The following is a 27,188-nucleotide window of genomic DNA, read 5'->3' as shown; positions in this document are numbered from 1 at the left end:
GAAAGTCAGGGGCTAACACTAAATGTGCAGCTTTTCACTTTGGTTTTGTCGTCTCCTTTGCGACCTCCTGGCTGGCTTGTTGGGCAGACGGAGAGGCAAGGCCACAACGAATCTTTAGGCCCTCCAGTCCACATCACCAGACAAATTATGACTTCAGGACTCTCTTCATCGCTCCCCTCAATTCTGTTCAGGTCTGATTGAAAGGAGAGAAATGTGTTTCCTTTTAACACAAATGAAATGATGTTTGAGCTGAGCACTACCTCTTCATGACCTTGGGTCTTTCATTGGTCTGGTCTGATGGGCTCATACCTTTTGAGTACCTTTGAAAAACTGGACCTTGGTAAATTCACATTCATTCAAGTTGATTTGTTATTGGATGAAAATGTTTGTGCAGTGGTGTTGAAACCTTGAACATTAAGGGGGCAATAATGTCAGTGTGGGCTATGTTGCAGATCAAGGCAATTGTCTGAATATTGTTTTTAACATGGTCTCATATAAAGGTCATGCAGTTCTTCCGGGTCAGCAGATGTCAGCCTTGTTATTTCCAGCTGTGCTCGCCTTTAGTCCACTTGGTTTGCGTCTCAAGAGGTTATCTTGTCTAATGACCATGTCCTCTCACGTCGTGATTCACACAGCACCCAACATATTGATTATTAACAGACATGTTCATCTCTGACGAATGAGAAGCTCTGCTTATTTAATCATTTGGAAAATGATTCCAAGGTGACATTAATGCACGTATGTGTGTCATGCCACATGTTAAGTAACATTTCTTAAAACTGCTTAATTTTTCATTGTCATTTTAAACCATCACCCTTTTCTCCCACTCTCACCCTCACTCCCCTCCCATGTCTCTCTGTGTCCTTGATAGGGGCTCCCACTGCTTCTCTCACAGACAAATTATTAACATGTGTGGCTTGCTGTTTGCTGGAGAGAAAAAAAAAAACCGCTAATGATGTTGGCTTGAGCGCGGAGCTAATTAAAATTCTATAAATATGGTGGAGGTTATGATGGATGTACAGTGTCACATTGTACGGTGTTGCGGGAAGGACCGTGGAGGCAGCCTACCTGCCTGCAGATCGATAGTGGCACTGGGAACACATGACACTGCATATGCATTTAATGAACCCACATTTTTATCTGTTAATTACATGCCAGGCCACACGTTAGTATTCCTTACGACATGCTAGCTGGAAGAACTTGCTGCCTGTCCAGATAACGGCTATTTCACGCAACAAATCTGCAGGCGGCCTGCACATTTATTTTCTTTCTACCGCTCTCTCAGTTTATCTCTCCCTCTCTCCTCAGACTCTCTGACACTCGTTTATTGCAGGTAATTCTCAATGCAACACACTCTATGCTGTATCAGTGTTTGTAATGCAATTTTATTTTGTCCTTTGTCCGCCTGTTTTCTGATTAGCATTAGCATTCACTGCGTAACCATTGTTGCTCGGAAAATAACCGCAGCTTCTTGAATGTCCTCCATCTCGGCAAATTGTGTGGGTTTGATATGAACTGTGAAAGTAAGTTATTCTCGTCTCTTAAGTTTTCAAAAACTGTTTACTGTCAACCACTTAATAACAGGAAGCAAAACTTTTTAGGGAATCAGACCATGTGGTCTTTAATTACAAGCTGAATTCATATGACAAATTACTTCTGCAGGATTAATCCTTGAATATTATCTTCCACATACTGTAACACTCTACTTAAGCAAGGTTTAGAGGTAATCTATGATGCAGTAATGCAATTTACTGTGTAGACTATGTGCTATGAATTATTCAATGTAGACGTTCTTACATAATACAACACATTACCCTTTTTCTCTATTATACTATTCTGCCACTCACGGTCTTACACCAACCTTTATATGTCAAACATCTCACCAGGAGTGATGTTGATGCAGCTGCTTCATAGCCTTGCTCTAACCCATCCTACTGCTTAACATTCTCCGTCTCCCACCAGCCAGCTGCCCACCGCATTATCTATCAGCGCTAACGCTCACTTTAAAGAGGTCAAAATGTGGAGGAACCCCAATTAAACACACGTGTCTGAACCATTTGCCACTAGAACCATCTGACACAGCCCCGGCCATAATCATCAACACACTTACAATATCTCTGACCCCTTTGGAATCGGAATCTTTTGAACGTAAAAAAAAGAGTAAATGGAAAACAAAAATGCCCTCTCCTGTGGCCAAGTCCCAGGGTCATAACACGTTCTAGAATGCTCTCCAATACACACATGTCAAGCATCGGAAATATTGTAGTCTTGTCATCACTCACACACATATGGGCATGCGTAGCTGATGTGGAATTGCTAGCTAGTGACAAAAATCTGTGCACACATGCACATAAATATGTGTTTGTACAGCATTCCAGATACAGTAAGTCTTCGTGTGGCAGCTGAAGTTTGGAAAACTAAAGTGGGAGACAGAGGGGAAGAGGGGCAGGGAGGGGAAAGACTGGCCTGGCTGTGCCTAAGCCCTGACTGTAGCCAAGTGCCAGGGGGCCTGGGGCCGGTGATAAGTTACTATTCCTGTTGCAAGCCTTTCAACACATCTCTGCTTTGTCTCTCTGACTGGCTTAGATCACCAGAGGAAGCTCCTGACAGCCCAGAGAGAGCATTCCCATATGGATGATATAAAAGCTTCATTTCTGTTTTACATCAAAATGCTGTACACCACACCACCAGCATCCTAATCAGACTATATCAAGGCTTTTCTCAGCCTATGTTCTCAAGGTTTTGTTGTGTTTTTTGGTATCTGAAGGGTACATACATTGTCACTTTTGTGTTGAATTACAATAAAAAAAACACATTAAGTTAATGACCAATCATTGGATTTTTGTGGAAAATTATATTGGAAGTGCTTTAGACTTGGGGCGGGTTTTGTGAGAACTTAAAGTTCAGTTTGGTCTTTTGGGATTCTCTCAAGCTTTTGACATCCGTCTTTCCTTCGAACCACCCACCCACACACACACGCTCCAACAAAAAGGAGCAGACAAGCTGCAGTACGACTCAGAACTCTCAAGAACCATTAGCCGACCTTGGGGCCATGGTGGCAGCCTCTTGGACTGCTCTTCCCAGCTCCCACCCCACCCACCCTCTTCCCATCAGCCATTCCCATACAACTGTCCTGGTTATTTTTAACTGAAACATCTGGATCTTCTCATCTCTGTGCTACTAGACAAAGGGAGTCAACATCACAGACATTCTCCAGTTTGATCCTCTCCCAAAAATATACAGAGAGAGGACATTCTCACAGCTAAACTGTCTCTGTCTTCCTGATGTGCATTACAGAAAGCACCAAGAGCATTCCTCGGGGGACATTTGAGTAATGTCTTTTAATTGGAGCTAGTGTCTCATGCTAGAGATGACATGCAAAAGCTCAATGTCAAGCTCGTCAGCAAGTAAAGCTAAAGCTGAATTCCCTTACACATTCAGTGACCATAAACATTTTTTTGTCACAACCAGGCTCGCAAAGGGAGTGTATATTACTGGATTTTTGTGTGTGTTGTTTTTATGACAAAGCTCTATAACATTATCCTAAATATAAACCATAAACTTAGTGAATACCATTGATGTTTAGTATGAGGGTTTCAGGTTGAAATATACTGCATATATTCTTTAAACACGGTTATTTATTTACGTCAGTATGTCTTTGTTGTAAATGTTTTCACTTCAAACTGGTGGCAGTTGTGAAAAAAGTCAATAGTTGGAAGAAACTCAGGGTTAATTGGAAATAATACTATTGTTGATTAGATGCTTTTTTTTCTTCATTAATTAGGCTATTTTCTCTTTAACCAGATAGTCTAGCCATTAGAAACGCATGGACAATATGGACACAGGTAAAAAAAATATATATACTATATATCAATACTATATATCAGTCAAAATCCCTTTCAATATGCAAGCCAAGATCTACCGCTCAGATTTTTTTTACATTACTTTAAAAAATGTAAGCTTATGCAACTGGAGCAATGACGTTCGTGCAGTAGGCTAAATGCCCAATACATTATTACCACATATTGGCCCTGCCAATGCAATTATACACTATAAATACAAACATTTGTGATTTTGGCTATTTCAGTCACATCCGTTGCTGACACGTGTATAAATCGAGCACACAGCCATGCGATCTCCATAGACAAACATTGGCAGTAGAATGGGCTAACTGAAGAGCTCAGTGACTTTCAACATGGCACCGTCATAGGATGCCTCCTTTCCAACAAATCAGTTTGTCAAATTTCTGCCCTGCTAGAGCTGCCCTGGTTAACTGTGCCATTATTGTGAGGTGGAAACATGTATGAGCAACAACGGCTCAGCTGAGAAGTGGTAGCCCCAAACAAGCTCACAGAACGGGACCGCTGAGGGCTGAAGAGCATAAAAATAGTCTGTCCTCATTTGCAACACTCACTACCGAGTTCCAAACTGCCTCTGGAAACAACATCAGCACAAGAACTGTTCGTCGGGAGCTTCATGAAATTGGTTACAATTGCAGAGCATCCGCACACAAGCCTAAGATCACCATATGCAATGCCAAGCTTTGGCTGGAGTGGTATAAAGCTCGCCGCCATTGGACTCTGTAGCAGTGGAAACACGTTCTCTGGCATCTAGGCAGTCCGACGGACAAATCTGGTTTTGACGGATGCCAGTATAACGCTACCTGCCCGAATGCATACTGCTGTAAAGTTGGGTGGAGGAGGAATAATGGTCTGGGGCTGTTTTTCATGGTTCGGGCCCATTAGTACTACTAAAGGGAAATCTTATCTCTACAGCATACAATGCTACTTTACTGCAGACAAATCTGAGCAATCTAAATTTGCCAGCAGTAGGCCTATAGTGCACTTGATTTGCTCTACGGGGCTGCCGGAAAGGCCGATTTCTACCTTCAGACATATGAAAGGATTCTAAATCAGAACACTTTGCATACCCGGCACACATGGCAGCTGAATCAGGTGCACCTACGGTCAAAGAGACAGAAATGTTTGGGATCGACTATAAATGCCTTGGAGGTCAACTGATATGTGACCACTGATACACATGAATAAATGTTTTAAAAATGATTCCAAATCAAAGATTATTTGTCACTTGCGCCAAATACAACCTTAAGTGAAATGCTTACTTACAGGCTCTAACCAATAGTTCCAAAAAAGGATTTAGGTGAACAATAGGTAAGTAAAGAAATAAAACAACAGTAAAAAGACAGGCTGTAAACAGTAGCGAGGCTATAAAGTAGCGAGGCTACAGACAGACACCGGTTAGTCAGGCTGATTGAGGTAGTATGTACATGTAGATATGGTAAAATGTAAATGTTAAAGTGACAATGCATATATGATGAACAGAGAGTAGCAGTAGCATAAAAGAGGGGTTGGCAGGTGGTGGGTGGCGGGACACAATGTAGATAGCCCGGTTCGCCAATGTGCAGGAACACTGGTTGGTCGGGCCAATTGAGGTAGTATGAACATGAATGTATAGTTAAAGTGACTATGCATATATGATAAAATGAGAGTGTCAGCAGCGTAAAAAAAGGGGTTTGGGGAGGCACACAATGCAAATAGTCCGGGTAGCCATTTGATTACCTGTTCAGGAGTTTTATGGCTTGGGGGTAAAAACTGTTGAGAAGCCTTTTTGTCCTAGACTTGGCACTCCGGTACCATTTGTCATGCGGTAGTAGAGAGAACAGTCTATGACTGGGGTGGCTGGGATCTTTGACCATTTTTTGGCTCTTCCTCTGACACCGCCTGGTGTAGATGTCCTGGATGGCAGGCAGCTTAGCCCCAGTGATGTACTGGGCCGTACGCACTACCCTCTAGTGCCTTGCGGTCAGAGGCTGAGCAATTGCCATACCAGGCAGTGATGCAACCAGTCAGGAAGCTCTCGATGAAGCAGCTGTAGAACATTTTGAGAATCTCAGGACCCATGCCAAAAAAAATTGTTTCCTGAGGGGGAATAGGCTTGGTCATGCCCTCTTCACGACTGTCTTGGTGTGTTTGGACCATTCTAGTTTGTTGTAGATGTGGACACCAAGGAACTTGAAGCTCTCCACCTGCTCCACTACAGCCCGTCGATGAGAATGGTGGCGTGCTCGGTCCTCCTTTTCCTGTAGTCCACAATCATCTCCTTAGTCTTGGTTACGTTGAGGGATAGGTTGTTATTCTGGCACCACCCGGCCATGTCTCTGACCTCCTCCCTATAGACTGTCTCGTCGTTGTCGGTGATCAGACCTACCACTGTTTGTCGTCTGCAAACTTAATGATGGTGTTGAAGTCGTGCCTAGCCATGCAGTCGTGGGTGAACAGGGAGTTCTGGAGGGGACTGAGCACGCACCCCTGTGGAGCACCAGTGTTGAGGATCAGCGTATCAAATGTGTTGCTACCTACCCTCACCACCTGGGTGTGGCCCGTCAGGAAGTCCAGGATCCAGTTGCAGAGGGAGATGTTTAGTCCCAGGATCCTTAGCTTAGTGATGACATTTGAGGGTATTATGGTGTTGAACGCTGAGCTGTAGTCAATGAATAGCATTCTCACATAAGTGTTCCTATTGTCCAGGTGGGAAAGGGCAGTGTGGAGTGCAATAGAGATTGCATCACCTGTGGATCTGTTTGGGCGGTATGCAAATTGGAGTGGGTCTAGGCTTTCTGGGATAATGGTGTTGATGTGAGCCATTTCCAGCCTTTCAAAGCACTTCATGGCTACGGACGTGAGTGCTACGGGTCTGTAGTCATTTAGTCAGGTTGCCTTTGTGTTCTTGGGCACAGGGACTATGGTGGTCTGCTTAATTCAAGTATCTGGTCTGCTTGATTCAAGTATAAATGATCAAAGTTACCATAGATTACCTGTTACTTGCCAAAATTACTGAAGATCCGGTAACTTTGGTACATTTTCAGTAGCTTTCCATCCCTCGTCACAACCCCCGTCTTTTTTTGTCACAACCCCCACGATTTAAATAGAAGAATAGACAAACCCTTATGTATTTTCTCTGTCAGACATCATCAGTTATTCGTCTCCTGTAGTTATATTCCAATTCAGAATGGACACTCAGCTGTCATGACATCACCGTATTATGGCTAGTGTGCTCAAAATGGTGGGCAGTGGAGTTGATAATGGATACCACAGGCAACCTGCATAAATCAAAAAGCCACAGGCAACGGGGAGAGATAGAGACGCAACACAAGCCGACTGTACTCTATTACCTGTGAATGTGGTCCAAATTAAAATCTAATTTAGGCGGGCACCTAGATAAAAAAAAGTGTTTTGTTTCTTCAATTTGCACAACTATTCCATTCCATTAGACATCTAATTTCTGCTCGTCAGATGCTGAGTGAAATTGGCTTCCCTAAGGAGAGCTTTTTTCACTTAAAGTAATTAGTCTAGGAGAAGAACTGGGATGAGCAAGTGTGGACGTGGGTGTGCATGCATGTGAGTGTGGGAGAGAGAGTAAAAAGGAGGGAGAGAAGGAGCGAGCGAGAGAGAGAGAGAGAAAAACAGGTGCATTTATATTGTCCTCTGCTTTGATGGCTTTGTTCTTATATCTGTGGTATAGTAAGGGTACAGTATGCACTTTATTTAGATGTGGCATGTCGAAAATCTCTGCTCTGGAGGGGTACTGAATGTTCACGCTCAGAATCTTATGTAATATTCATTGCCCTGTTGGTCACAATGGCACTCAGTAATGATTTGTTTTCTTGGTCTGCCAGCTGCTTCATTCTTTCTCATTCAGTGCAATGTTTTCTACCTCTCCATTCTCGCTTGCATCCCATCTCCTTAACCTAAAAACACGTGTAGCCGTACCTCTCGACATTGTTTTAAGTGCACCCCTCCCAGTCTTTATAAAGAGTAGGGCAGGTAGAAGGCTGGGGCTGTAGAGCGTGAAGTCTGAGCAGCACCAGTAAAACAACAAAATACATGTTTATCAGTGAATGCCCCCCTCCCCCCCACCACCAACACTACCGCCTGCTATGAGTATCTCCCTGTGCCCACTCTCATCTTATTGAACCTCAGCTCACTGACTGACTCATCCCACCGATGAATGAACACGTTTACACTGATGTGCACGTTTCAGCCCTTGGTGGTCATTACAGGCGTCTAGAGGATGATGATGGAGGGAGAGGTGGAGGAGGGAGGAGGAGGGTAGCCAGCAGGTTGTTTTTCCGTTCTATATTCACACACCCCTGTGAGTGCCATGATTGGGCTTGACTCCGCATGAGGTCTCTTTGATTGTATCCCCTGACTCATAATACAGATAGGAACAAGGAAGAGAAAGGCTCAGATAGATAGTTCACAAAACCTCACAACTATGTTTGATTAGAGTAGCTGTGTGAGAGGGATTAGTGGTTATTCCCTCTGAAACAGCTACACCTTTTTAGTGAATCTGAAAGATACACATTTCCAGTACTCTGTGTCTTGAAATACTAAATATACTATATAATACGACGTCCTTCACTGCAATTTTGTTCATCACTGACACATCACATAAGGGATCTTTGCAAACCATCATTTTGCATAATCTCCTCTCAATATGTTGTGTAACACCCAATATTACACATTAATTAACATAAATCAGCAAAGGTCAGGCATTAGCACATCTTCGAGGGCACTTAAATGTTTGGTTAAGAGTTTAGTAAGTACACATCATTTTCCCGTTATGACGACTGTTTATGCTAAAACACCTACGGGTACCGACCTTTAGCAAACCAACCCATAAGGTTATGGGTAGTTGTCATCACTGATTCACAATCACATTGGTTGCTTGTTCTGCTGTACTCAGAATGTACCTATGTGTAACCTGTATATAATTGAAGCATTAGCTAAAAACTACCCCATTTACTGACTGGCCATGCTTAAGACAAGACATTCTTATTCTCATTTCTAAACATTGTATTACGACACTGCAATCCTATCAGCTCAGTTGTCTACAGACTTTCAATTAGACTTTGAATGTATTCCCTTTCCATTCTTATTGTTGATAAAATGTCGATACGTAATGGTGGATCCATACCGAGGTTGAAAGTATGCTTCTGTGCCTTTGCCACATTGTCAACCATAAAAATCAATGGGGGTTCAACAATACATGTGGCTATGTTGGTCATACACACAATACAACAATATGCACTCTTCTCAAAATGCATTCCACCAATAACAGTAAATCATCACAAAATTAAGAATCTAAGTGACCTCATCAGAAATAATTGATTGGGGATAGGTCATGCACTAGCCCAAATACATCCATCCAAATAATTGAGTGATTAGTATAAAATGTATACAGTTAATCAGATAAACACAACTCTCGTTTGACTCCAGTCCCTGTAGTCTAGGAGCAGTGAAGTCTATATTTGAGGTGTGCTGTCTAAATGGCTTGAGAGTGTGTGAGTGGTGTCGTATGTGAGCGCAGACACACCAGAGACTCAGTGTGTGTGTGTGTGTGTCCTGGCCAATCATCTGTTAATGAGAGTGGAGGGAGGGATCAGATTGGGATCTAAGTGATGTGGCTCGACAACACACACTGTCAGGCTGGCCAGGGCTGCCACAGTGATTATAGAACCCCCGTCACAGGGTGAACATAGCCTACAGGGGCGGAGGATGAGACACGATTGGGACTTTGGGGAATAGGTCAGAGGTGCACTTTAATACCCTTCACTTTCACTATTTACAATCACTCCCGGTTCATTTACCATATACTAACACAGTCAGACATACTGTACATGCAGGTTTGAGTGGTAATTCCAGGTTTCACCTGTGCACAGTGATTGACATTTCTTTGACCCCCATTAGCCGACGCCAATGGTGACAGCTAGTCTACCTGGCGTTCGACACACAACAACAAATACGTTAGACACAGATACCTCACAATTTACATACATTTAAAACATTAACATAGACATTACAAACGTGTATATACAGTGTGTATCTATATATTTATATATAGTCAAAGTTTCCTACATTGTAGAATAACAGTGAAGAAATCACAACTATGAAATAACACATTTTGAATCATGTAGTAACCAAAAAAAGTGTTAAACAAATCAAAATATGTTTTATATTTGACATTCTTCAAAGTAGCTACCCTTTGCCTTGATGACAGTTTTGCACACTCTTGGCATTCTCTCACAGCTTTATGAGGAAGTCACCTGGAATGCATTTCAATTGATAGGTCTGCCTTGTTAAAAGTTAATTTGTGGAATTTCTTTCCTTCTAAATGCATTTGAGCCAATCAGTTGTGCTGTGACAAGGTAGGGCTGGTGTACAGAAGATATCCTGATTTGGTAAAAGACTAAGTCCATATTATGGCAAGAACAGCTCAAATGCTTCACAGAGTTCAAGTAACAGGCACACCTCAACATCAACTGTTCAGTGGAGACTGCGTGAATCAGGCATTCGTTGTCGAATTGCTTCAAAGAAACCAATGCTAAAGAACACCAATAATAAGAAGAGACTTGCTTGGGCCAAGAAACACAAGCATTGGACATTAGACCGATGGAAGTCTGTCCATTGGTCTGATGAGTCCAAATTTTAGATTTTTGGTTCCATCCGCCGTGTCATTGTGGTGTGATTTCCACCATGAAGCAGTGATGGTGTGGGGCTGCTTTGCTGGTGACACTGTCTGTGATTTATTTAGAATTCAATGCACACTTAACCAGCATGGCTACCACAGCATTCTGCAGCGATACTCCATCCCATCTGGTTTGGGCTGAGCGGATCTATCATTTGTTTTTTTCAACAGGACAATGACCCAACACACTTGCAGGCTGTGTAAAGGTCATTTGACCAAGAAGGAGAGTGATGGAGTGCTGCATCAGATAAACTGGCCTCCACAATCACCTGACCTCAACCTAATTGAGATGGTTTGGGATGAGTTGGACCGCAGAGTGAAGGAAAAGCAGCCTAAAGTGCACAGCATATGTGGTGAAGCTGGTTGAGAGAATGCCAAGAGTGGGAAAAGCTGTCATCAAGGAAAAAGGTGGCTACTTCGAAGAATCTCAAATATAAAATCTATTTGTTTAACACTTTTTTTGTTACTACATGATTCCATATGTGTTATTTCATAGTTTTGTTGTCTTCACTATTATTCTACTATGTAGAAAATAGTAAAAATAAAGAAAAACCATTGAATGAGTAGGTACGTCCAAACTTTTGACTTGTACTGTATATACGCACACTACATAACCAAAAGCATGTGTACACCTGCTCATCAAAATCATGGACATTAATATGGAGTTGGTCCCCCAATTGTTGCTATAACAGCCTCCAGTCTTCTGGAAGGTCTTTCACTAGATGTTGGAACATTGCTGCGGCGACTTGCTTCTATTCAGCAACATCAGCATTAGTGAGGTACGGCACGGAAGTTGTGCGATTAGTCCTGGCTCGCAGTCAGCGTTCCAATTCATCCCAAAGGTGTTCAATGGGGTTTAGGCCAGGGCTCTGTGCAGACCAGTCAAGTTCTTCCACACCGATCTCGCTATTTCTGTTTGGACCTCACTTTATTCACGGGGGCATTGTCATTCTGAAACAGGAAAGAGCCTTCCCCAAACTGTTGCCACAAATTTGGAAGCACAAAATACCCTAGAATGTCATTGTATGCTGTATCCTTAAGATTTCCCTTCACTGGAACTAAGGGGCCTAGCCCGTGTAACAGTATAGCTTCCATCCCTCTCCTCGTCCCTACCTGGGCTCAATCCAGGGACCCTCTGCACACATCAACAACTGACACCCACGAAGCATCATTACCTATCGTGCCACAAAAGCCACGGCCCTTGCAGAGCAAGGGGAATATCTACTTCAAGGTCTCAGAGCGGTACTGTTTGGACTCTGACCTAGTTTATGAACTCTCCCTGTTCCCGACCAGCCTTTTGCCTACCCCTTTTGTTATTATAAATATTGCCTCCTGTGTCTGCAGTTGGGGCTCGCCTTGTGCCCTTATAAGAACATCTCTGGTCATCCCTACGGCCTCTTATCTGGCACATTCATTAAATACAAATGCTTAATTTGTAAATTATGTCTGAGTGTTGGAATGTGCGCCTGGCTAAAAGGAATTTTTTTACATAAAAATGGTGCCGTCTGGTTTGCTTAATGTAAGCAATTTTAAATTATTTTTTACTTTTGATACTTAAGTATATTTTAGCAATTACATTTACTTTTGATACTTAAGCATATTTAAAACCAAATACTTTTAGACTTTTACTCAAGTAGTATTTTACTGGGTGACTTTTACTTTTACTTGAGTCATTTTCTATTAAGGTATCTTTACTTTTACTCAAGTATAACAATTGGAAACTTTTTCCACCAGTGATTAGATATACTGTATGCTGTAGGTTCGAATCAACCCAAGAGGATGAATCCTGAAGATGGAACAAAGTGCATGACAATGTGGTCCAGAGGAAGCCAGCTGTTTGTTCTCAATCCCTACCTTGCCCCATTCTTCCAAGAGCTCACTGAGTTTGAATGAAGACCTCTAGTGAGGTAAGTACACATACACACGATTCCAGCTTGATATGCCCGTTGTGCCCTGTCTTTTTACCCACAGTGTAACAGCCCTGGTGCTCTCTCTCTCTCATTCTATTCTTTATTTTTCTATGCTTGTCCTATGGGTGAGAAGAGCTAACAAATCAGAATTAAGGAGGTTTGTTACGGAGCCCCATGAGGAACACCTGATGCTGCGCTGACTTCTCTCTCCTAGATGCTCTTCGGCCCAAACTGTCCTGTTGTGTTTCACCTCCTCTGGACCCACTTACCCCAAACAGAGTTGCCCCTGATCATAGATTGGGCTGCATCACAGCCTGATATGGCAACTCCTTCACTTCAGACTGCAAAGCGCTTCAGATTGTGATACACGCAGCCGAATGCACCATTGGGTGCACACTGCCTGCCCTCCAGGACACCTACAACACCAGGGGTCGCAGGAAGGCGAAAAATAACATCAGCGACCTCAGCCATCCAAGCCATAGCCTGTTCCCCCCCGTTTCCATTAATCAGACACGGATAGCACAGGAGCATTATGGAGAAGACTGGCCAACAATTTTTACACCTAGACCATCAGGCTACTGATAACCACCACTACCTGTCATTACAGTAATGAAAATAATACTGTAAGACATATTACAGCATATCTGGTGTAATACAAAATTTCAGTATTAAGCTGGCCACTGTGGTGCCAGTATAATGCTGTACATTTACAGGGAAAAGTTTTAAAGTGCAGCTTTACTTCCTGGTTGGGGGCACCTCCATCTGCCGCACCTTCAGATAGAACTTTCAAACTCAATCTTCCCCCACCCCCCCAGCCATCTGGAACTAAAATAGTATTTACAGATCCCCACACGGTGCCTGAACCTGGGCACAGCATCCAGAGAACCTGACCCAGATCTCTGCCTTGCTTTTCTGTCTCACCGCACCACAGCAAAGAGCAGAGCAGCAATATCTGTTTAACTCAGACGCACTAGCTGGAGGGATACAGACCCAGATAACCATCTTCTCTTCTCCCTCTTAAAAAGTGCAAAGTCACACAAAAAGATCTCAAGGGTAGCCTAACCAGAGAGGAAAGTTTAGTGGAGGAGTTAGCTAGTAGCTCAGATGGCAAAATGTACAAACAGATAGACACAGCGAAGAGAAAGTGCTCCAATTCAAAACTAAGAGAGTTCTTCAATGCAGTATAGGTATACAATTACGGCAATTATGATCACGGTTGTAGTGGTTGTCAAGGAATATCCAGCTACCCTTATGTTGGTTAGCCTCACAGTGATTCCAGTACTATTGGCATCTTGTGTCCTTGAGGCCCATTACAACAAAGAGGAAATAATCAAGGAGACTTTCGGACCGCGGCAGTGGCAAATCCGGACGGGACAGTCAGAATGAGAAATACTTTCGAGTAAGACCAGGCTCTTTTATCAGCACTACGCCAACTAAAGGAGAGATAGAGAGAGAGAGGGTGAAGGAGAAAGGGTGGGAAGGGGGGGAGGTATATAGTGTGGGCACTTTGTTTACATCAGTAGGACTGGAGTCTAAAAGAGACATCAGTAGATAATGACTTCATCCTCGTAATATTAACTGAGTGTGTAAAAGCATGCGCCACCTCGTGAGATTCTGAAGATACCTTTTTTAACGTATCAGAGAAGGAGCAGAATAAGAGCACCATGTATATATACTGTTTAAATCATGTAAACACCATTTCACAATACCAGTGATTATAGGTTTTAAATGTGCAGTGGGTTTATGTTTGCTTATGTGTGTGGGTGAGAGAAAATGTATTTTTATGGAAATTAATAAAAAAGCTACCTCTCTCACGCTCACAGACACGCGCAGGCGCATACACACACACACACACACACACACACACACACACTGAGACAGCGCTCATCCATGAAGTGACTGTCATTGATAGTGGCTGTGACTGATTTGCTTGTGGGCGATGGGTGTGGGTGGGTTGATATAGTGTGTGGGAGGGTCGGAATCAATGTTGTTTCCACATAATTTGAACAAAACAATTCAATGTGATGACGTTGAATCAACATGGCAAACTGATTGGATTTGAAAAAGTCATCAACGTAAAAGGGAATTCTGTATTTTTATTTCTTTAACCTAAATCCAAAGACTCAACTAAATGTAAATCAAACCTAAACGCTGAACTGACATCTGTGTCCCGAACGGGACGCTCCTATCACCGAGACACGAGGACACTGCCAGTGCAGCAAACTGTCTGCATCAAATTAAGGGCAGCAGAGTTGCGTCAGCGCTCTCCGCCTTTAAGCTCAAACGTAAACTTTTGCAGCCATCTCTCTTTGTTGACATAAGTAGGACATACAGAAGAAGAAAAGAATATTTGTTCCTATTTTTTCCCCAGACATGCCACCTCGCCAATATTATGCCATTAGTAACCATTACATGTAATCCATATTACTTTTTGAAAAATAATCTTAAAAAGTATGTTTTATTCTCTGAAACAATTGTGACCTATGGGAACATACATTGCCCTTATTCCCCAGCCCCAATATCAATATACCTCAGCCCACTTACACACCCCAGCCTTGGTACCCCTATGCCCTACATGCCAATTTCCTAATATTGATTCAATCAAGTCCTGATGCACCCATTTTGCCTTGCAAGCCCCTTTTCTTACCCAAAGACTCCAGTTCCTTTGCCAAAACACCTCAGTCCTGTTACTTGCCTATCTCTGCCTTGTGACCCACTTTGCCAAGGCCTGCATTCCGCCAAGTCAACAACATTTACCTATTTGCAGCTGTCCACTGTACACTCCAACCCTGTTTTTTGCACATCTTAGTCCTGTGACCTTTGACCTGTATACCCTAAACATTTCATAGATAACCTCATAGTACAGTTGAATAACATAACCTCATTCACTTTTTTTCTACCACAAATGTGTTACCAGTACGATTTCAAAGGGCAGTCATACCCATTACCTGTATGAACCTGGTACATCTCCACACTCGATTACTCATGTCTTGAGTGTAACGGATGTGAAACGGCTAGCTTAGTTAGCGGTGGTACGCGCTAAATAGCGTTTCAATCGGTGACGTCACTTGCTCTGAGACCTTGAAGTAGTAGTTACCCTTGATCTGCAAGGGCCGTGGCTTTTGTGTAGCGATGGGTAACGATGCTTCGTGGGTGACTGTTGTTGATGTGTGCAGATGGTCCCTGGTTCGCGCCCGGGTATGGGCGAGGGGACGGTCTAAAGTTACACTGTTACATGAGCAGCATCACTCTTTTGAGTAGCACACCTGCAACACTAAACCCAGAGTTCAGATGATTGGACCAAAAAACGTAAGGCTTCTTATTGGCCAAACCATATCAGGCTACTTTAGTTTAAAGGTCAAAGTAATTAAGTGGATGGTGCATCAAATAATTAAACCATGAGTGATTGAAATGTAATTTCTTTACAGGTTGCACATGACGCAAAACGTGCTTGATGCAATGCAATAACAACATAGGCTAAACAGCAAAACACAATGTTTCTAATACATGGTTTTAACAGGGTATTACACAGGTAAATGCATGCTACCCCAGTGCCCAAGTGTAAACTTTCATATAAACCATGGCTACACCTGTACTTCAGCCCTAATATACCCATACGGACCAGGTTTACACATGTGGCTATGTCCAAGTCTGATTTAACAGATCTCTTAGAAAACAGGTCTGACTAGACTGAACAAAAATAAACACAACATGCAACAATTCCAAAGATTTTACTGAGTTACAGTTAAAAAAAAAAATTGGTCATTTGAAATAAATTCATTTGGCCCTAATCTATGCATTTCACATGACTGGGAATACAGATAAGTATCTGTCGGTCACAGATACCTTAAAAAAAAAGGTAGGCGTGGATCAGAAAATCAGTCAGTATCTGGTGAAAGGGCAGCTTTAAAGCACACCAACATATACATTAAGGAGACAAACATTACCCTTGCCCTGACTGTGGGGGGAGTTTCTCTTAGCAGTGCTACTAACAAAGACTCCAACATATACACACAGGAGAGAAGCCTCATCCCTTCTCTCAGAACAGTTAAGATTAAAGTCACTCCATCACTTAATTGAATGATATTGGCACCGGAAGGGACAGCCGCCATTTTACAGGCTCCTGACCAATTGTGCTATTTTGTGTGTTTTTTTGCACCGATAGTAACTTCTTCTTTTTTTTTTACATGGTGTTACGTCCATTGTTTCATATGATGAAAAGAGCTTCTGGATATCAAAAGTGATTGCTAACCTTGATTTGGATGAGGACATAATGCTCATCCCAGACCAGGCCCAAATCCCCGTCACTTATCCACGACTTATCCACGAGTGGATAAGTCGCCATTGCCCTCCGTTCTATTGATGAACCTGCTATCACTGGAAAATAAACTGGATGAGCTCCGTTCGAGCTAACCTATCAACGTGATGGGAAGAACTATAATATCCTATGCTTCACGAGTCGTGGCAAAGGAAAATATAAAACAAGATGGTTTTTTTCTATACATTGGCAGGACATAACAGCTGCGGCTGGCAAGCTTGTGGTGGGATGGGTGTGTCTTTGTCAGCAACAGGTGGTGCACGACTTCTAGTATTAATTAAGTCTAAAGGTTCCAATCATGATAATCTGTAGACCACACTAGAGAGTTTTCAAATCGAATCAAATTGTATTGGTCACATACACATGGTTAGCAGATGTTATTGCAAGTGTAGCGGAAATGCTTGTGCTTCTAGTTCCGACAGTGCAGCGATATCAACAAGTAATCTAACAATTCCACATCAACTACCTAACAACTACCACATCAACTACCTAACACACACACATCTAAGTAAACGGATGGGATAAGAATATATACATATACAGTTGAAGTCAGTGTTGTTAAGAAAAGGCTAAGCTTGAGAGCAGACGCATTATTTTCATTTTATTTGCGATTTTCAGAAATCGTTAACGTTGCGTTATGCTAATGAGCCTGAGGCTTTAGTCACAAACCCGGATCCGGGATGGGGAGTTTCAAGAAGTTAAGGTCAGTTAGGATCACCACTTTATTTTAAGAATGTGAAATGTCAGAATAATAGTAGAGATAATGATTTCTTTTAGCTTTTATTTCTTTCATCACATTCCCAGTGGGTCAGAAGTTTACATACACTCAATTAGTATTTGGTAACATTGCCTTTAAATTGTTTAACTTGGATCAAATGTTTCGGGTAGCCTTCCACAAGCTTCCCACAATAAGTTGGGTGAATTTTGGTCAGTTTGGTGGCCTCCTTGCTCGCACATGCTTTTTCAGTTCTGCCCACAAAAATCTGAAGGATTGAGGTTAGGGCTTTGTGATGGCCACTCCAATACCTTGACTTTGTTGTCCTGAAGCCATTTTGCCACAACTTTGGAAGTATGCTTGGGGTCCTTGTCCATTTGGAAGACCCATTTGCGACCAAGCTTTAACTCCCTGACTGATGTCTTGAGATGTTGCTTCAATATATCCACATAATTGTCCTTCCTCATGTTGCCATCTATTTTGTGAAGTGTACCAGCCCCTCCTTCAGCAAAGCACCCCCACAACATGATGCTGCCACCCCATGCTTCACGGTTGGGATGGTGTTCTTCGGCTTGCAAGCCTACACCTTTTTCCTCCAAACATAACGATGGTCATTATGACCAAAGAGTTCTATTTTGGTTTCATCGGACCAGAGGACATTTCTCCAAGAAGTAAGATTTTTGTCCCTATGTGCAGTTGCAAACCGTAGTCTGGCTGTTTTATGGCGGTATTGGAGCAGTGGCTTCTTCCTTTTCAGGTTATGTCGATATAGGACTCGTTTTACTGTGGATATAGATAATTTTGTACCGCTTCTTCCAGCATCTTCACAAGGTCCTTTGCTGTTGTTCTGGGATTGATTTGCTCTTTTCGCACCAAAGTATGTTCATCTCTAGCAGACAAAACGCATCTCCTTCCTGAGCGGTATGACGGCTGCGTGGTCCCATGGTATTTCTACTTACGTACTATTTGTATAGATGAACGTGCTACCTTCAGGTGTTTGGAAATTGCTCGAAAGGATGAACCAGACTTGTGGAGGTCCACAATTGTTTTTCTGAGGTTTAGGCTGATTTCTTTTGATTTTCCAATGATGTCAAGCAAAGAGGCACTGAGTTTGAAGGTAGGCCTTGAATTACATCCACAGGTACACCTCCAATTGACTCAAATGATGTCAGTTAGCCTATCAGAAGCTTCTAAAGCCATGACATAATTTTCTGGAATTTTCCAAACTGTTTAAAGTTACAGTCAATTTAAACCTCTGACCCACTGGAATTGTGATACAGTGGAATTTCAGTGAAATAATCTGTCTGTAAACAATTTTTGGAAAAATGACATGTGTCATGCACAATGTAGAAGTCCTGATTGACTTGCCTAAACTATTGTTTGTTAACAAAAAAATGTGTGGAGTGAGTGGTTGAAAAACTAGTTTTAATGACTCCAACCTAAGTGTATGTTAACTTTCAATTTCAAATGTTTATGCTTCTGGTTTACTGTTAGAATTAGTTTATGGACTCCAAAAATTACGTTAATAGTAACAATGCATACCCTGTATACCTAGAACATGCATGGAGAACCTTGCTCTTAGAGATCTTCACTGTGGTCATTCTCCAGGGTATTTTCTACTTGCCTCCACTATCCGTGCCCTACCCTTTTGGTTACAGTGGATGTGAGATTATTTTTGGTCTGCATGCCCAATGCAGACATGATGGGATTAGTATTGGCCTCATGGGCACATCCAATGCATTTGTACATGTGGCTTGTCAATTCTATACTGAAACAAGATTTGCAAATCCTCACACATTCTTTAATTTTTCTGAGATGTTTTCTCCATTTGAAATTATACTATTAGAAATAGGAAACACACTAACACATCTGAGATAACTTGGGTGTGTTAATAATTTGCTAATAACTTGAAATAAAATAAAAAGCTGATTAATACTAGCAAGATCAGTGTGTGGGTTTTTCTTTTCCATTAGACAATTACTGTGTTACCATGTTGAAGGATACCAGATTTGACTTCTACAGTTACTGTACATTCAGTCATGAAATGGATTACTGCAACCCCTAACCTTGTAATCAAGGTAGACCTTAAAGATGACCCTGACAAATCCTACAAGTGTTGGAGCCAGTGTAGTAGGATTCTATCTTAGTACTATATTTACCTCCATGTTTGATGGCTCATTGGAGGCAATTGTGGGCTTACTTGTAAGCATCCATGTCCTGTTCCTTGAAAGTGGTTGCTCAAGCCTTTAGCCCTGCGTGGATTCTGCCTGCAATCCATTGATTTTGGTTACAGTGCATACGTAAGGTCACTGTGGGGATGACATCATCGATGGACTTATTGAAGAAGCCCGTGACTGATGTGGTAAACTCCTCAATGTTATCGGAGGAATCCCTGAACATATAGTCTGTGCTAGCTAAGCAGTCTTGAAGCTTAGTGCACGGTTTGTCTGAAAACTTCAATACTGAGCACTTTTCTGGTACGTCCTGTTTGACTTTTTGCTTGTAACCAGGAAGCAGGAGGACTGAGTCGTGGTCTGATTTGCCAAAGGGAGTGCGAGGGAGAGCCTTGTATGCGTTTCTGTTGGTAGAGTAAAAGTCTTCCAGAGTGTTAGTGCCTTTTGTGGCGCAGGAGACGTTTTGGTTAAAGTAGGGTAAAACATATTCCAGTCTTATGGTCCTTTGCAGCTCGTTGACTGCCTGCTTAGCGCCATTCTCATTTTGTGGTGGGATGTGTCCAAACTGTTGACTGGTACTGTATATACTGTATAATGTTTCCTGATCTTTCTTAAATCTCTCAGATATAGGGACAGACACTCCATAACAAACTTCCTTTGGAATTTTTGTTGTTCTATGTAGTGAATCTGTTATTCAATGTTTTTTTACTGGCTATTGCAGTTAGGCCATTTTTTTGAGGTCTTGAGGTCTTACAATTCAAAATCAAATAGCTAAATTATCCTTGGCATGACCTTCTTAAAACAATTCCATATAGCTTAGAAGAACCCCTCCCCCGGCTGAGACAGGGCTTAGACTGTCAAGGGTTAAAATAGGCAACGTTCACCCGAGCTTTTTGAGGTAGTCACCTGGAATGCACTTCAATTAACAGGTGCACCTTGGATACATTCAGTAGAGTTAACTGCACCTCAGGTTGCAGCTCAAATAAATGCTTCACAGAGTTCAAGTAACAGACACATCTCAACATCAACTGTTCAGAGGAGACCGTGTGAATCAATCCTTCATGGTCAAATTGCTGTAAAGAAACCACTACTAAAGGACACCAATAAGAAGAAGAGACTTGTTTGGGCCAAGAAACACAAGCAATGGACATTAGACTGGTGGAAATCTGTCCTTTTGTCTGATGAGTCCATATTTGAGATTTTTGGTTCCAACTGCTGTGTCTTTGTGAGATTCAGAGTAGGAGAACGATGGGATGCAGAGTAGTTGATCTCGACATGTGTGGTTCCCACCGTGAAGAATGGAGGAGGAGTTGTGATGGTGTGGGGATGCTTTGCTGTTGACACTGTCAGTGATTTGTTTAGAATTCAAGGCACACAACCAGCATGGTTACCACAGCATTCTGCAGTGAAACACAATCCCATCTGGTTTGGGTTTAGTGGGACTATCATTTTAGGACAATGACCCTAAACACACCTCCATGCTGTGCAAGGGATAATTTGACCAAGAAGGAGAGTGACGGAGTGCTGCATCAGATGACCTGGCCTCCACAATCACCCGACCTCAACCGAATTGAGATGGTTTGGGATGAGTTTGACCGCAGAGTGTAGGAAATGCAGCCAACAAGTCCTGAGCATATTTGGGAACTCCTTCAGGACTGTTGGATATGCATTCCTCATGAAGCTTGTTGAGAGAATACCAAGAGTGTGCAAAGCAGTCATCAAGGCAAAGTGTAAGCTGAAGAATCTAAATCTAAAATATATTTTGATTTGTTTAACACTTTTTTGGTTATTACATGAATTAATATGTTATTATTGTACAATGTAGAAAAGAGTTTAAAAAATAAAGTAAAAGCCTTGAATGAATAGGTGTGTCCAGACTTTGGACTGGAACTGTATATATATATTATAAACCCTTATTTTTTCACTGTCCGGTCTCCATAATTTAAACTGAAGAAATACATTAACTCAACATGCAACAATTTGAAATATTTTACTGAGTTACCGATCATATATGGTTATCAGTAAATTGAAATAAATAAATTAGGCCCTAATCTAAGGATTTCACATGACTGTGCAGGGGTGCAGCCATGGTTGGGCCTTGGACGTCATAGGTCCACCCACTTGGCAGCCAGGCCCACCCACTGGGGAGCCAGGCCCACCCACTTGGCAGCCAGGCCCACCCACTGGGGAGCCAGGCCCACCCACTTGGCAGCCAGGCCCACCCACTGGGGAGCCAGGCCCACCCACTTGGCAGCCAGGCCCACCCACTTGGCAGCCAGGCCCACCCACTGGGGAGCCAGGCCCACCCACTTGGCAGCCAGGCCCACCCACTGGGGAGCCAGGCCCACCCACTTGGCAGCCAGGCCCACCCACTGGGGAGCCAGGCCCACCCACTTGGCAGCCAGGCCCACCCACTGGGGAGCCAGGCCCACCCACTTGGCAGCCAGGCCCACCCACTTGGCAGCCAGGCCCACCCACTGGGGAGCCAGGCCCACCCACTTGGCAGCCAGGCCCACCCACTGGGGAGCCAGGCCCACCCACTGGGGAGCCAGGCCCACCCACTGGGGAGCCAGGCCCACCCACTGGGGAGCCAGGCCCACCCACTGGGGAGCCAGGCCCAGGCAATCAGAATGAGTTTTTCTTCACAAAAGGGCTTTATTACAGACAGAAATCCTCCTCAGATGTGGAAGCCCTAGGCTGGTGTGGTTACACGTGGCCTGCGGTTGTGAGGCCGGTTTGACGTACTGCCAAATTCTTTAAAATAACATTGGAGGCAGCTTATGGTAGAGAAATAAACATTACATTCTCTGGCAAAAGCTCTGGTGGACATTCCTGCGGTCAGCATGCCAAATGCACGCTCACTCAAAACTTGAGACATATGTGGCATTGCATTGTGTGACAAAACTGCACATTTTAAAGTGGCCATTAATTGTCCCCAGCACAAGGTGCACCTGTGTAATGATCATGCTGTTTAATCAGCTTTTTGATATGCCACACCTGTCAGGTGGATGGATTATTTTAGTAAACGAGAAATGGTCACTAACAGGGATGTAAATATATTTGTGCACAAAATTAGAGATTAATAAGGTTTTTGTGCATATGGGACATTTCTGGGATTTGTTGCTTCAGCTCATATTACATGGGACCAACACTTTTCATGTTACATTGATATTGTTGTTCAGTGTACTTCAACACATTCTTTCAACTGGTTCCAGAGGGAACTTCAGATGAGGCTTCTGGGGCCTAGAGCAAAACATGTACGACATGTAACGTGTTCATGACAGTCTCACCTTTCCACGGAGGGGTCATATTAGTGTGTAGCCCAAACTGTTCGGACACTACAGACAGAATTTTGCAGATTGGCTGTACCGACTTCAGACGAGGTGCTTGTGGGGGTCATAGAGAAAAACGGAGAACATCATCATGTGTCATCTTTCCATAGAGGGGTCATTTTATTTTTTTTACATTTTTATTTCACCTTTATTTAACCAGGTAGGCTTGTTGAGAACAAGTTCTCATTTGTAACTGCGACCTGGCCCGGATAAAGCAGTTTGACGATGGAATAAACAAACGTACAATCAATAATACAGTAGAAAATAGTCTGTATACAGCATGTACAAATGAGGTGGATAAGGGAGGTAATGCAATAAATAGGCCATGGTGGCGAAGTAATTACAATATAGCAATTAAACATTGGAATGGTAGAATGTGCAGAAGATGAATGTGCAAGTAGAGATACTGGGGTGCAGAGGAGCAAGATAAATAAATAAATACAGTATGGGGATGAGGTAGTTGGACGGGCTATTTACAGATGGGCTATGTACAGGTGCAGTGATCTGTGAGCTGCTCTGACAGCTGGTGCTTAAAGCTTGTGAGGGAGATAAGAGTCTCCAGCTTTAGTGATTTTTGCAGTTTGTTCCAGTCATTGGCAGCAGAGAACTGGAAGGAGAGGTGGCTAAAGGAAGAATTGGCTTTGGAGGTGACCAGTGAGATATACTTGCTGGAGCGCGAGCTACCAGTGGGTGCTACTATGGTGACCAGTGAGCTGAGATAAGCCGGGGCTTTACCTAGCAGAGACTTGTAGATGACCTGTAGCCAGTGGGTTTGGCAAGGAGTATGAAGCGAGGGCCAGCCAACGAGAGCCTACAGGTCACAGTGGTGGGTAGGATATGGTGCTTTGGTGACAAAATGGATGCCACTGTGATAGACTGCATCCAATTTGTTGAGTAGAGTGTTGGAGGCTATTTTGTAAATGACATCGCCGAAGGCGAGGATCGGTAGCATGGTCAGTTTTATGAAGGTATGTTTGGCAGCATGAGTGAAGGATGCTTTGTTGCAAAATAGGAAGCTGTTTCTAGATTTAATTTTGGATTGGAGATGCTTAATGTGAGTCTGGAAGGAGAGTTTACAGCCTAACCAGACACCTAGGTATTTGTAGTTATCCACATATTCTAAGTCAGAACCGTCCAGAGTAGTGATGCTGGGCAGGCAGGTGCGGGCAGCGATCGGTTGAAGAGCATGCATTTAGTTTTACTTGCATTTAGGAGCAGTTGGAGGCCATGGAAGGAGAGTTGTATGGCATTGAAGCTCGTCTAGAGGTTAGTTAACACAGTGTCTGTCACAACTTCCGCCGCAGTCTGTCCCTCTCCTTGTTCGGGCGAGGTTTGGTGGTCTACGTCACGAGCCTTCTAGCTATCACCGATCCACTTTTCATTTTCCATTTGTTTTGTCTTTGATTTCTACACACCTGGTTTCAATTCCCTTCATTACATGTTCATTATTTAACCCTCTGGTTTCCCTCATGTTTTTGTGGGTGTTTGTTTTATTGTCAGGCTATGATTCTGATGGCTGGTATTATTGTTGCCGGGTTTTGTTGTTTCTCCCGTTTATTCGTGGTTCCGGTATTTTTCCTGCACCATTGTATTGTGTTGGTTCTGGTGTTTACTTTATTAAATACCTTGTTCATGCATCTCAGCTCTCCTGCGCCTGACTCCTTTTCACCAGTTACTCACAGCCTTGACAGTATCCAAAGAAGGGCCAGAGGTATACAGAATGGTGTCGTCTGTGTAGAGGTGGATCAAAGAATCACCAGCAGCAAGAGCGACATCATTGATGTATACAGAGAAGAGAGTCGGCCCGAGAATTGAACCCTGTGGCACCCCCATAGAGACTGCCAGAGGTCCGGACAACAGGCCCTCCGATTTGACACACTGAACGCCATCGGAGAATTAGTTGGTGAACCAGGCGAGGCAATCATTTGAGAAACCAAAGCTGTTGGGTCTGCCAATAGAATGTTGTGATTGACAGAGTAGAAAGCCTTAGCCAGGTCGAGTGTGTAGTCCAAACTTTTCAGATGCCACAGACGATTTTGTGAGAAGGCCGATTTTTATGATGTCTCATGGTCTGAAAAACAAAGATCTGATGCCACCAATTACCTTCAGAAGTCACATCATTCGTTAAATAAAGTCCACCTGTTTGCAATCTAACTGTCATATGATCTGTCACGCGATCTCAGTATATACAGACCTGTTCTGAAAGGCACCAGAAGTCTGCAACACCACCAAGCAAGCGGCACCACCAAGCAAGCGGCACCCCCAAGCAACCGGAAATTTTGAAGACCAAGGAGGTCTCCAAACAGGTCAGGGACAAAGTTGTGGAGAAGTAGAGACAAGGGCTGGGTTATAAAAAAAATATATGAAACTTTCAACATCCCATGGAGCACCATTAAATCCAATATAAAAACATTTAAAGAATATGGCACCACAACAAACCTGCCAAGAGAGGGCCGCCCACCAAAACTCACGGACCAGGCAAGGCAAGGAGGACATTAATCAGAGAGCCAACAAATGGACAAACGATAACCCTGAAAGAGCTGCAAAGCTCCACTGCGGAGATTGGAGTATCTGTCCATAGGATCAATTTAAGCTGTACACTCCACAAAGCTGGGCTTAACGGAAGAGTGGTCAGAGAAAAGCCATTGCTTAAAGAAAAAAAGAAGCAAACATATTTGGTGTTTGCCAAAAGGCATGTCGGAGGAAAAAAGAAGCAAACACGTTTGGTGTTTGTAAAAATGCATGTGGGAGACTCCCCAACATATGGAAGAATGCACTCTGGTCAAATGAGACTAAAATGTAGCTTTTTGTCCATCAAGGAAAACGCTATGTCAGTACGCAAACCCATTACCTCTCATCTTTCCCGAGAACCCCATCCCCACAGTGAAGCATGGTAGTGGCAGCATAATGCTGTGGGGACGTTTTTCATCGGCAGAGACTGGGAAACTGGTCAGAATTTAAGGAATGATGGATGACGCTAAATACAGGGAAATTCTTGAGGGAAACCTGTTTCAGTCTTCCAGACATTTGAGACTGGGACGAAGGTTCACCTTCCAGCAGGACAATGACCCTAAGCATACTGCTAAAGCAAAATTTGAGTGGTTACGGGGAAATATTGAAATGTCTTGGAATGGCCTAGTCAAAGCCCAGACCTTCATTCAATATAGAATATGTGGTATGACTTAAATATTGCTGTACACCAGGAGAGCCCATCCAACTTGAAGGAGCTGGAGCAGTTTAGCCTTGAAGAATGGGAGAAAAAAAAATCGCATTGGCTCGATGTGTCAAGCTTATAGAGACATACCCCAAGAGACTTGCAGCTGTAATTTCTGCAAAAGGTGGCTCTACAAAGTATTGCCTTTGGAGGGGTGAATAGTTATGCACACTCAAGTTTTCTGTTTTATTGTCTTATTTCTTGTTTGTTTCACAATACAACATATTTTGTATCTTCAAAGTGGTAGGCATGTTGTGTAAATCAAATGACTCAACCCCTCCCGAAATCCATTTTAATTCCAGGTTGCAAGGCAACAAAATAGGAAAAATGCCAAGAGGGGTGAATACTTTCACAAGCCACTGTAATCATACCAATATGATATTTACAGCAGAAAAGGATTTGTCTTTGTTACACAAAGACAAATTTACCTACGGTATCTCCACTCAAGCTGGGAGATGTTTGTGCAATGTCCATATGTAGCCTACACATGTGAGGATATTATTTCTGTTAGTCTTTTCGGTAAAGATCTAACAGCTGACATAATGAGAGATGAGCATTTCACTACACCTGCAATAACATTTGCTAAACACGTGTTGTGTGACCAATACAATTTGATTTGATTTGATGAGACTGAAGCTGACTGAAGACTGTCCGCAGGCAACTCGCAATAGCTGATACCTTTTCCACTGTAACATGTATTTACATGACATGATGAAACATTGAAAATAAGTTGTAAGCTACTTTTGTATCAAAGTTGTTGTAGAACTAGTATCATATGAAACACATTCCAGACACTGGCTCTTGCGATCTGATTTGACAAGAAATATCAGATAGATAGGATAGCCAGCTGCAGCAATCACCAAGATATGCAAGCTAACTGCTGTCAGCTTGGATAAACACAAGGTCAGCGCAGGCTTTAGCCTACCCATAGAACTGAATTAGCTGACCATCTTGAGATGGCGTGTCCATCAGGAGGA

Source organism: Oncorhynchus masou, chromosome 17, assembly GCF_036934945.1.
Source record: "Oncorhynchus masou masou isolate Uvic2021 chromosome 17, UVic_Omas_1.1, whole genome shotgun sequence".
NCBI lineage: Eukaryota > Metazoa > Chordata > Actinopteri > Salmoniformes > Salmonidae > Oncorhynchus > Oncorhynchus masou.
The sequence above is the reverse complement of the archived record's forward strand: the minus strand, read 5'-3'. Positions refer to the sequence as shown.